This window comes from Orycteropus afer, unplaced genomic scaffold (assembly GCF_000298275.1).
Source record: "Orycteropus afer afer isolate SDZICR_OR568_19922 unplaced genomic scaffold, OryAfe1.0 scaffold00061, whole genome shotgun sequence".
In the NCBI taxonomy this organism is placed as follows: Eukaryota; Metazoa; Chordata; class Mammalia; order Tubulidentata; family Orycteropodidae; genus Orycteropus; species Orycteropus afer.
The window spans coordinates 10506393-10517122 of record NW_006921648.1 but is presented as its reverse complement, the minus strand read 5'-3'; the positions used below and the strand labels follow the sequence as shown (position 1 = coordinate 10517122).

General features: G+C 48.9%; 1 protein-coding gene across 1 annotated transcript in view; it reads right to left on the bottom strand.

The window, feature by feature from the left end:
* Positions 1 to 10730, bottom strand: part of CLEC16A (C-type lectin domain containing 16A) — a 278156-nt gene that overhangs the window by 197014 nt on the left and 70412 nt on the right. The gene's annotated exons all lie outside the window — the stretch shown is intronic.

The window sequence follows — 10730 nt, the reverse complement described above, 5'->3', positions numbered from 1 at the left end:
TGGAAACTACCTAAATGCCCAAGCATAGGGGCTGGGGACAGACGGGACCCAGTGCATTTGTAGGAGGGATTAAGGAAGACCTCTGGGAGCAGACACAGAGTGGTTTCTGGAGATGCCGGTAAGAGTAACACCCAGAAGAGCAGGCTACAAGCCTGTGAGTCAAAAGAAGAGAGAGGAAGAAAACGGACAGGCATCTGTTTCTCTGTCCACAAAGACTCAGTGGGGAGAAGGCAGAGAGCAGCCACGTTAGCTACCTACAGGGGGACAGGAGGGGGGACGTGCGAGGAGGGCGCTTCTTTGAACATGCCTCTATGCAGAGTTTTGAGCTTTAAAAGTATGTCAGGATTTACACATTCAAAAAAGGAAATAAAATCAGTAAGAATTGGAAGGCACGAAGCCTAAAATTGAAAGCAAACTTGAAAAAAAATGAACCCCAAAATCTTTCAAATGAATACCACCCTGAAGAGGGAAAGGAAGACAGCCCCCTGCAAGTACTTTGTGAACACAACTCTTGCCCACACACCCTCAGTGTGCAGACAGGCATGGTATCGGGGCGGGGGAGGCTTGCAAACAAATCTCTCCAGTCATTTAATATAATGGCACAGGTGAAGAAACTCTGCAACGCTTTTAGCTCTATTACAGGACCGTAATGCAGTGCTGTGGGGGGCCAGGGCTCTCGCTGGGGAAGAAGAGATGCACAGATATGAAGTGGGGGAGGCAAGGGCGAGCCCTGCTGGAACCAGTTAGAACTGGAGATGTAGGTACAAACTGATGCTTTCTAAAACATGCACATGTAGAAGCCGTGGTAGTGCGACGGGGTAAGCTGTCAGCTGGTAAGTGAAAGGTTGGTTGTTCAAATTCACCTAGTGGCTCCATGGCAGAAGGACCTGGTGATCTGCTCCCATAAAGGTGACAGCCTAGAAAACCCTATGAGGCAGTTCTACTCTGTCCTATAGAATCACTATGAGTTGACATTGATTCAACAGCACCCCACAACAACATACACATGCCTGCATGTTCGTGGAGAGACGTGTGTAGATGTGTATGTTGTGCATGTTTCCGAGCTCTGTCCACTACAGGGTCAAAAGGCAAAGACATCTCAATAGGAATGGGCACATGCAGTGTCCAAATCTTGTTCCCTAATACCACCACCCGCTGGGAAGAACCAAGACTTTTCAGAGAGACAGTTAATTCCAAGGGCAGGCATGGGAGGTGCAAGATGAACCCGGGACTCCCTGTCTGTCAGAAAGCACGGTGCTCAGCAGTACCACGGTGCTCACCCCTGGGGCAGCAGCCAGAATGAAGGGGGCCACGTTGGCCAAACCTGAGGCAATTTGAGCACCAAAATAATTGTCGTTTTTGTTGTTAGGTGCTATCAAGTCGTCTCCAACTCACAGTGACCCCATGCACAGCAGAATGAAACACCGTCTGGTCCTGCACCAGCTCCATGATCTTGGCTATACCTGAGCCCATCATTGTAGCCACTGTGTCAATCCATCTCATTGAGGGTCTTCGCCTCCCTCATCGACCCTCCACCTTACCAAGCATGACATCCTTCTCCAGGGAATGGTCCCTTCTGACAACATGACCAAAGTAGATGAGACAAAGTCTGGCCATTCTTGCCTCCAAGGAGCATTTCGGCTGTACTTCCACCAGGACAGATCTGTTAGTTCTTTCAGTAGTCCATGGTACTTTCAGCATTCTTTGCCAGCACCACAACTCGAAAGTATCAACTCTTCTTCGGTCTTCCCTATTCACTGTCCAGCTCTCACATGCATACGAGGGGATTAAAAATATCATGGCTTGTGTCAGGCGTACCTTAGTCCTCAAGGAGACATCTTTGCTCCTCAGCACTTGAAAGAGTTCCCTTGCAACCAACTTGCCCTATATGTTGTCTAATGTCCTGACTGCTGCTTCAACTGGCATCACTTGCAGAATCAAGCAATGTGAAGTCTTTGACAACTTCAATCTTTTCTCCATTTATCATGATGCTGCTTATAGGTCCAGTTGTGAGCTGCTTATAGGTCCAGTTGTAAGGATTTTTTTTTTTTTTTTTTTAATAATGAGATGTAATCCATACTGCAGACTTTATTCTGCAATCTTCATCAGTAAGTGCCTCAATTCATCCTCACTTTCAGCAAGTAAAGTTGTGTCATCAGCATATTGCAGGTTGTTAATGATTCTTCCTCCAATCTTGATGCCATGTTCTTCTTCATATAGTCCAGCTTCTCAGATTATTTGCTCAGCATACAGATTGAATAAGTATAGGGAAAGGATATAACCCTGACTCACTCCCTTCTTGACTCTAAACCATGTAATGTCCCCTTGTTCTGTTTGAACAACAGCCTCCTGGTCAATGTACAGAACCATGACGTGTCCCCTTGTTCTGTTCAAACGACAGCCTCCTGGTCAATGTACAGGTTCCTCATGAGCACAATCAAGTGTTCTGGAATTCCCATTCTTCTCAATGTCATCCACAATTTGTTATGATCCACACAATCAAATGCCTTTCTATAGTCAATAAAATACAAGTAAACATATTTCTGGTATTCTTCACCTTAAGCCAAAATCCATCTGACAGCAGCTGTGATATCCCTTGTTCCACATTCTCTTCTGAATCCAGCTTGCACCTCTGGAAGTTCTCTGTCAATATATTGCTGCACCCATTTTTGAATTATCTTCAGTACGATCTTACTTGCATGCAGTATTAATGATATTGTTCGATAATTTCCACATTCTGTGGGATCACTTTTCTTTGGAATGGGTACAAATATGGATCTCTTCCAGTCAGTTGGCCAGGAAGCTGTCTTCCAAATCTCTTGGCATAACCGAGTGAGTGCCTCCAGTGGGGCATCTGTTGACACATCTCAATGGGTATTCTGTCAATTCCTGAAGCCTTGTTCTTCACCAATGCCTTCAGTGCAGCTTAGACCTCCTCCTTCAGTACCACTGGTTCTTGATCATATGCCACCTCCTGAAATGGATGAAGATCTACCAGTTCTTCTTGGTACAGTGACTCTATGTATTCTTTCCATCTTATTTTGACGTTTCCTGCATCATTCAATATTTTGTCCATAGAATCTTTCAATATTGCAACTCGAGGCTTAAATTGTTTCCTCAGTACTTTCGACTTGAGAACTGCTGAGCGTGTTCTTCCCTTTTGGTTTTCTAACTCCAAGTCTTTGCACATTTCATTAAAGTAATTGGCTTTGTCTGCTCAAGCTGCTTTTGAAATCTTCTGTTCAGCTCTTTTATCTTGTCATTTCTTCCATTTGCTTTAGCTACTCTCCACTCAAGGGCTAGTTTCAGAGTCTCTTCTGACATCCATTTTGGTCTTTTCTTCTTTTCTCATCTTTTTAATGACATCTTGCTTTCCTCATGGATGATGTTCTTGATGTCATCCCACAATTATTCTGGTTTTCTATCACTGGTGTTCAATGCATCAAATCTATGCTTTAGATGGTCTCTAAATTCAGGAGGGACATATTCAAGATCATATTGTGTTTCTCATGGACTTGTTTTAATTGTCTTTAAGTTGAACATACATATGAGCAGTTGATGGTCTGTTCCACACTCAGCTCCTGGCCTAGTTTTGGCTGAAGATATTGAGCTTTTCCGTCGCCTCTTGCCACAGAGAAGCCCTCTTTGCACCACCAGCATCGTCACTGACTCCCACACCTGGGTGGTGCTGACGCAGCCTGATCTCCACCTTTTGGAGAAGGGAAAACTGAGGCACAGAGAGATGGGATGACAGCCCGCCCCGGACTGCACTTCTCCTCTACACTGTCTGTTGGGTGCTTTGAATAATCAACTAATAAAATACAGTCATTAAATATAATAAAAATTGGAATCTATGAGTCCATATCAGTGACAAAAGACAAATAAATAGATGAAGGAGAAGGTGGGTCTTATAGGAGAATGCCAAGGGTGGGCTGGCTGGCTACACGTGGAGGGAGTATCAATGATGGAAGTTTGTCACTTTGCAACCTCAAAGGGAAAGGCAAGAATGGTCAGAGGCCACATCTAGGGACACATTTTCTTGAGAAGCAGGACAGCACACTTTCCCTGAAGTGTGTCCCCACAAACTGCTTATTAGGTGCAAAGAAAACAAAGTACTTACAAGTGGAGAAACTAGCAGCATCTTAACCAGATAACCAAATGAACATCACCAATGAAGGAGGGACAGACAGCACGTGCCTCCACCTACAATACCCAACCTGCCCGACTCCTGCGAAGAATGCACAGCCTTCGTGTGACAAGGACACAAGATAAAATGAGGAATGTTCGAGCTACATAAAGGCAGGAGGGCTCTATAGTCTTCAAAACCATCATCATCACAGAAAACAAAGAAAGGCTGTGGAAACGTTCTGGATCAAGGAAGGCTACGGAGACACGACAGCTGGAGGCACTGCCCGAGCCCCCGCCGGACTTGGTGCTGGAGCGGAAAATGCTCTGAAGGGCATTACTAGGTCAACGGACAAAACTGGAAGTTGGGGAGCGGAAAGGACTGTGATGTGGATGACGGTACTATGCTGACGGAAGAGATCATTCCTGTAACGCACGCTGAAGGACGGAGGTGTAAAGGCCACCATGTATGTAACTTACCCAGAAGGAAAGAAAGAAACTGTGTGTGTAGTGTGTGTGTGTGTATAGGTGTGTGTGGGTGTGGATGTGCGTAGGTATGTGTGGGTGGGGGTGTGTATAGGTGTGGGTGTGCAGACTGAGAGGGTGGGGAAGGGAACGCAAACAACAAAGCAAACGGGGTAAAATATTAAAAGGTAAAACTGGGCAAAGGGTCAACAGGTGCTCTTTACAGTACTGTTATTTCTGTAACTCTCTGTAAATCTAAACTTGTTTTCTAATCAAACATTTGAAACCTTACCGCTATGAATATAAAACTGGTATAAAGAGAAAGCAACCATAAGAACAAGTACAATAAATGAACAAAAGGGTGCCAGCATGCTGTGCACATTTAAAGAGGAGACTGACAGCAGGAGGTGTAAAGGACCCCTCTGAGGAGAAGCCCCCGCTGCACCGCCAGCATGGTCACTGCCTCGCACACCTGGGTGGTGCTGATGCAGCCAGGTCTCTGCCTTTTGGACAAGTGAAAACTGAGGCACCGAGAGATGGGGTGCCTGCCCCAGACTGCTCCTCTCCTCTGCACTATTGAACGCTTTGTGTAATCAGCCTGTATGGTATCAACTCCTGGGCCAGGCACCTTGGCCCAGAACTTCAACCACTCCAGCACCTCAGCCTGGACAGTAGTTGACCCATTCCCAGCTGAGGCTCTGGGCCTGGGGGAGTCTGAGCAACCACACTAGGCTCTGCAGTGGCTTGGCTGTACTGCAGGGAGCAGGAACCCCATCTCCCACTCTGCTCACTCTAGTGGGCCCCTACTCACAGCTTCCACACCTGCACCATTTCCACAGAAGCCTCAAAGGCAGGAAAGGTCATGTGTCCTCCATGGTCCAGGCAGGGGCTCTGCTGGGAAGAGCTGGCACGGGCCAGGCGAGGCCTTCAGACCCTCAGGACTCAAAGACGTCAAGTTCTGCCACTCGAGATGACAACTCAGGTCACATCCTTTCACTCGGCCAAGGCCTGTGACATTCTGATTTGTAAAAATAAGAGCAGTAACTCATCACTTGCCAGGGCTCATGGACGTTCTAATCTGATCAGTATTTGGGAAATGAAGTGCTTTTCAGGGAAACGGCAGGCATGACCTCCCAACTGTCTTTGACTTCACAAATTCAGGAATTTGATCAACTGCCCGCTGGGCTCTCTATTCCAGCAACCACAGCAAGGACAGATGATAAAAAGACGGGAGGAGAAGAGTAAGAATGCCTTCAAAGAGGGGGAAAGGTGCAGAGGGGGAGATGGCGTTGCTGGTTACCAAGGCAACGAGGGAACAATGGCATACAGTTGGCAGGCCTGGGAAGAGAATTTCAACAGGCAAATGGTACTTCAGGGAAGGGGGTGAGTATGCTGCATATGTGGAGGTTCCCCTTCCCTAGTTTTTGATCATCTGCTGAATAGCAGGCCCCTGAGCTTCGCGTGGCTTCTGGGAAGCTGCCTCACAGAGGCTGTGGCTTCCACCCTCCTGAGGCTAGTCAGCCTCCACACCAGCAGCCGGTCCAGACAGGTCTGTCTACCTCTTGTCTCTCACGCTCACACACACAACATGCAAACACGTACCTGCCAGGGTGCTGAGCACAGAGCCCACCCAACCAAACTCAATGCCTCTTCCAAGCCGCCTACTCTAGCCTTCCTCTTGGCCAGTACCTTATTCTGCACTCAGGTGTCATGGCGCTCGGGGTCTCATGTATGACACCCTGGGGATGGGCACTAGGAAGCCCCCTCCGCAGAAAGGGAGATGACCTCCCCAAGGTCACAGAGCTGCTCAGGGGCAGCCTCACAGACCCCAACCTCACAGCTCCCACCCCTGGCTCGCCCCAATCAGAAAACTCTGCTGGGCCTGGGGTTGGCACTGGCTTTGCCAGAGGGGCCAGGAACAAGGTCAGGTTCCATTTCATTTCAGCAGAGACTTCAAAAGAAAAAAAGACACACACGGAAAAAGCAAACCAGGTGCTCCAGATGCCAGGCATTCCTCAATCCCCTCTGACCAGGCAGGTTCAAAGTCAGCCCTGCTGCCTGCACTCCGTGCCCATGCAGGAATCCCAGGGCAAGAGCAGCTTTGAAAGGAAGGGCGTGAAACCACTGCCGACTTCACCCACAAGCAACATACAAAAGCCAAGGCCCACTTCTCAAATGAGAAGTTGTAACAATTCATTCTGTCATGGATCTGCTCATTAGGTTACAATTGCTGTAAGTGAATCCAAAGGAGAGGATGCCTGTCCTCCCAACTGAGTGCAGGCCAAGAGAGCACTGTGCATGCTAAGACAGCTGACTTCCTGGGCAGGGCCACAGGGACAGGTGACTTCCTGGGCAGGGCCACAGGGACGGTGACACACCTCCTCTTCCTTTCAGTATTCAATTTCTGCGAATTTAGGGGCCCTGTGATTTTCTCGGTTTCAGAATGAGTGATCGAACACTTGGGACTCGAGGGGAAGCAAATTTCTTTGCCAACTGGGGGTGGGAGTGGCCGGGTAAGGGGTACACACGCGTTCCCCACAGCTTCCGAGTCGGGGCTTCACCGTCAAGGAGGTGTGAATTCTGGGTGCTGTATCTGGAGAAAAATGTTCGTTGATGCCACAGTCAAATCAGGTCATGGTGAAATCGTGACTCCTGCCCACATGGTCTTCCTCCTATGACTACCCCATCTTTCTCAGTAAAGACTGCACTGCTCAGCGGGGATGCGAGGGGGTGGGAGGCTGGGGCCGGCCACTCTTAAGAATCAACTTTTGTAGAATTGTGGAATTGGTGTGTGTTCTGCTGTGCATATTTTCAACAACCACCAAAAAATAAAGTAATTTGAAAAAAGAGTCATTTGCATCTGTCTGCTACAAGCAGGGTGTCAGCACCCCCCCAGATCCAGGGACAATGAGAGGAGACATTGTTGTTGGGTGCCACCCATTTCATTGTGACTCACAGCGACCCCACGTGACTGAGCAGAACTGCCTCACAGTTCTAGGCTGTGATCTTTGCCAAAGCAGACTGCCAGGCCTTTCTCCCACAGAGCCACTGGGTGGGTTCAAACCACCGACCTTCCAGTTAGCAGCTGAGCACTTGACTGTTACGCCACCCAGTTCCTGAAAGGTTATTGGGTAGAAATCATGTGGAAGAGCAAAAGTCCACACGTCACCTCAACACGGGAAGGGAAAGATGGTCCTGACAGAGATGAGCAGCAGGGACACTGTGACTGTGGCCGGCAAGGGAGCTGGCGTCAGGCCACGTCAGCTGTTTGGCCCAGCACCCATCCCCTTCTTCCGATGAAGATACCTCACTGTTCACTTGGGGAACCTCCCCGACTCTGTCCATGTCACCTGAGTGGGGCTGATTTCTCTCCGCAGCTCAAAGGGAACACACGGGACCCAGAGCTGGACCATCATGACATCGTCACTGGGGCAGGCACGAGATCTGAGTGAGGGCCAGCAACGCCGAGGAGCATCAGCCCCAGGACCTCAGCCAGTGTCACTGGACTGTGAAGGTGGCAGTGTGCAAGCCAACTTGGTGGCCTATGGTCATCTCTGCACTTGGGTCCAGCCCCGCCCAAGCCACCAGTTCTGTGAACAACCATCACTCTCTCTGTATAAGCCAGTCTGAGTTGGATTTCTGAGTCTTACAACCACGAGAGGCCTAACGCATCCTTGTTCAGAAAACAGAAAAGCAGCACACGAATTACATTTTCTATCGTACACAGGGTCCCTATGTCCCCGTTGGAGACGACTCAACGGCACCTAACAACAACACTACTCATATTTCCAGATAGGAAACTGTCAGGTTAATGATACTGCCCAGGGTACACAAGAGATGGGCTTGTCTCTGGCCCCGACCCTGTGCTGCACTTCAGCATGAAATGTGAATGAGGAAATGTGTCAAACACCCTTCCAAGTCACAGGAATGAACAGCTGTGCAATTTCAGCCCAACACAGACAGAGTCTAAGGAGAGAAACACACCAACTGCACCTTCAAATACGTGAGTAACTAGAAAAACAGACGATTCACAAAGTTCAGGAATACAACTGCTGCTGCCGAGCCAGGTGGCCCACTGCAGGATGGGCCTGCAAAACATGTAGTCGTCACAAATTGGGTGGGGAGATGGCAGGCCTCTCGTATTCTGGAATGACTAGTATGTCCAAGAAAATAGGAGCGGCAAATGGCTGAGGGGGCGGCTGAGAGCCACACTTGTGCAAAGTCCACAGCCAACATCGACTGCCCAAGCAAAGCCTTCCGGGGCATTCCTGCGCCCTGCCTGGCACCGAGCAGAGCAGCTGCTGGAAAACACTTCCGGAGACTTGGGCAAATTCCTCCCCTGGCCCCCTGCACACAGCAGGTGGGCTTGGCATCCAGGGAGTCTGCATATCGAATAAAACACAGCAGAAACAGATGCTGTGACTGGCCGGCCAGGTAAGCCTGCCACGTCACGTCCCCGTCACTGTTAATGACAGCCAGGGCCTGGTGAGAGCGCATCCCTTAAGAGGACTGGAACAAAAGCGGCAGCATCTTTCCAAAACAGAACTGACAAGGACACAGTGTAGGAAAACAGGGTAAGGACCTCCACTCCTCCTCCAATGTGGGTGTGTCGTAGCTAAACACTGGGTTCAGCAGACAAGGGGCTTCCAAATTAAAAAAAAAAAAAAAAAAGTGATCCAAATAGGTAAGCAAGTGTTGGCCTACCTTGAGCTTGCCCTTCCCTTCCTCCACCGAAGGGTATTTGCTGGCAAAGTTTTCCCAAACCAAAACTTAAAAAGAAAAAAGAATTTCTAAACCAAAATGTTACTGTACACTTTGAACAGAAAAAAGGCATGCTAGAGATCTCGGGCCTTAAACAGAGGTCCAATGGCACCAGAGAGGTGCTTCAGTTACACTCAGTAAAATGTGATCACGGCACTCACTGATAACCGCCAAGAAAACCATCGTGGGGCTGGCAGGGTAGTCTGGGGACGAGCTCTGGCTGCAGAATTCCAGCGAACTTCTAAAAACCAATGAGCTCTCAGTCATTGATTCAGGGAGCTGCTCTGGTTTATGGCTTCAGATGCCCCTGGACTAGGGGCCTCCCACTGCCCCAGGCTAGCAAGGCCATTGTGAACCAGAACCAGGCAGACAGCTCACAGGAAATGCTTACCTACACCCTAGCAGACCACAGCCAGGCTGGTGAGGGGAGGCCGGATTCATCCCAGGAGGAATGGCGCAACCTCACCCCCAGCCAGCAGAGCCCTGGCCCCAACCTCTGCCAAGTACCTATCTCCCTGTGCCCTCTCCCTCTCAGTGCCTGCAGTTGCAGCCAGAGACCCCATCTATGTGGCTGTGAGCCTGGCCCATGACACAAGGGACCAGACAGTTCAATCTTGAACAATTCCAGAGCAGGCAACATTCTCCAGTCCTGGAAGGTCTGGCATCTAAGTGAGAGGGAGGTGGAAAATAAACCAGAAGCATCCCTGACAAGGGAAAAAGGAGGAAGGAAGGATGCTGCTGACTGAGCACACACAGGAACCCAGCACTGTGGACCTCACTCTAAACAGAAAGGGCTTCTTAAAACTCTTAGCGTACATGTCTAGGCAACGATTTTGATTAATTGATTCCTAAAACCATAATCATCTCATTAGAAGCATATTGATTTCATTAAACACGGAATGTCTTCCTTTCTACAATGCCTTGGAAATAATGACTTCTCTTCAAAATCATGACCCTAGGCTGGCAGAAAACAGGACACCAGCAAGGCTGCTGCTGACAGTAGCAACTTGGACAGCGTTTACTACGACCAGGCACTGTTCTAAGCATGGCACGTACACCAGAAGTCACTCCATTCCTGTAACAACCCTACATGTGACAGTAGCAACTGGGACAGCGTTTCCTACGACCAGGCACTGTTCTAAGCATGGCACGTACACCAGAAGTCACTCCATTCCTGTAACAACCCTACATGTGATAGTAGCAACTGGGACAGCATTTACCATGAGCTAGTCACTGTTCTAAGCACGTCATGTATACTCAAAGTCACTCCATTCCTGTAACAACCCTACAGGTACCATCCTGTTAGGAGTCTTTCACAGATGAGGAGACTGAGGCACAAGGAAGTCAAGCACTCTGCTCCTGGTCCCCCATCCCACAAA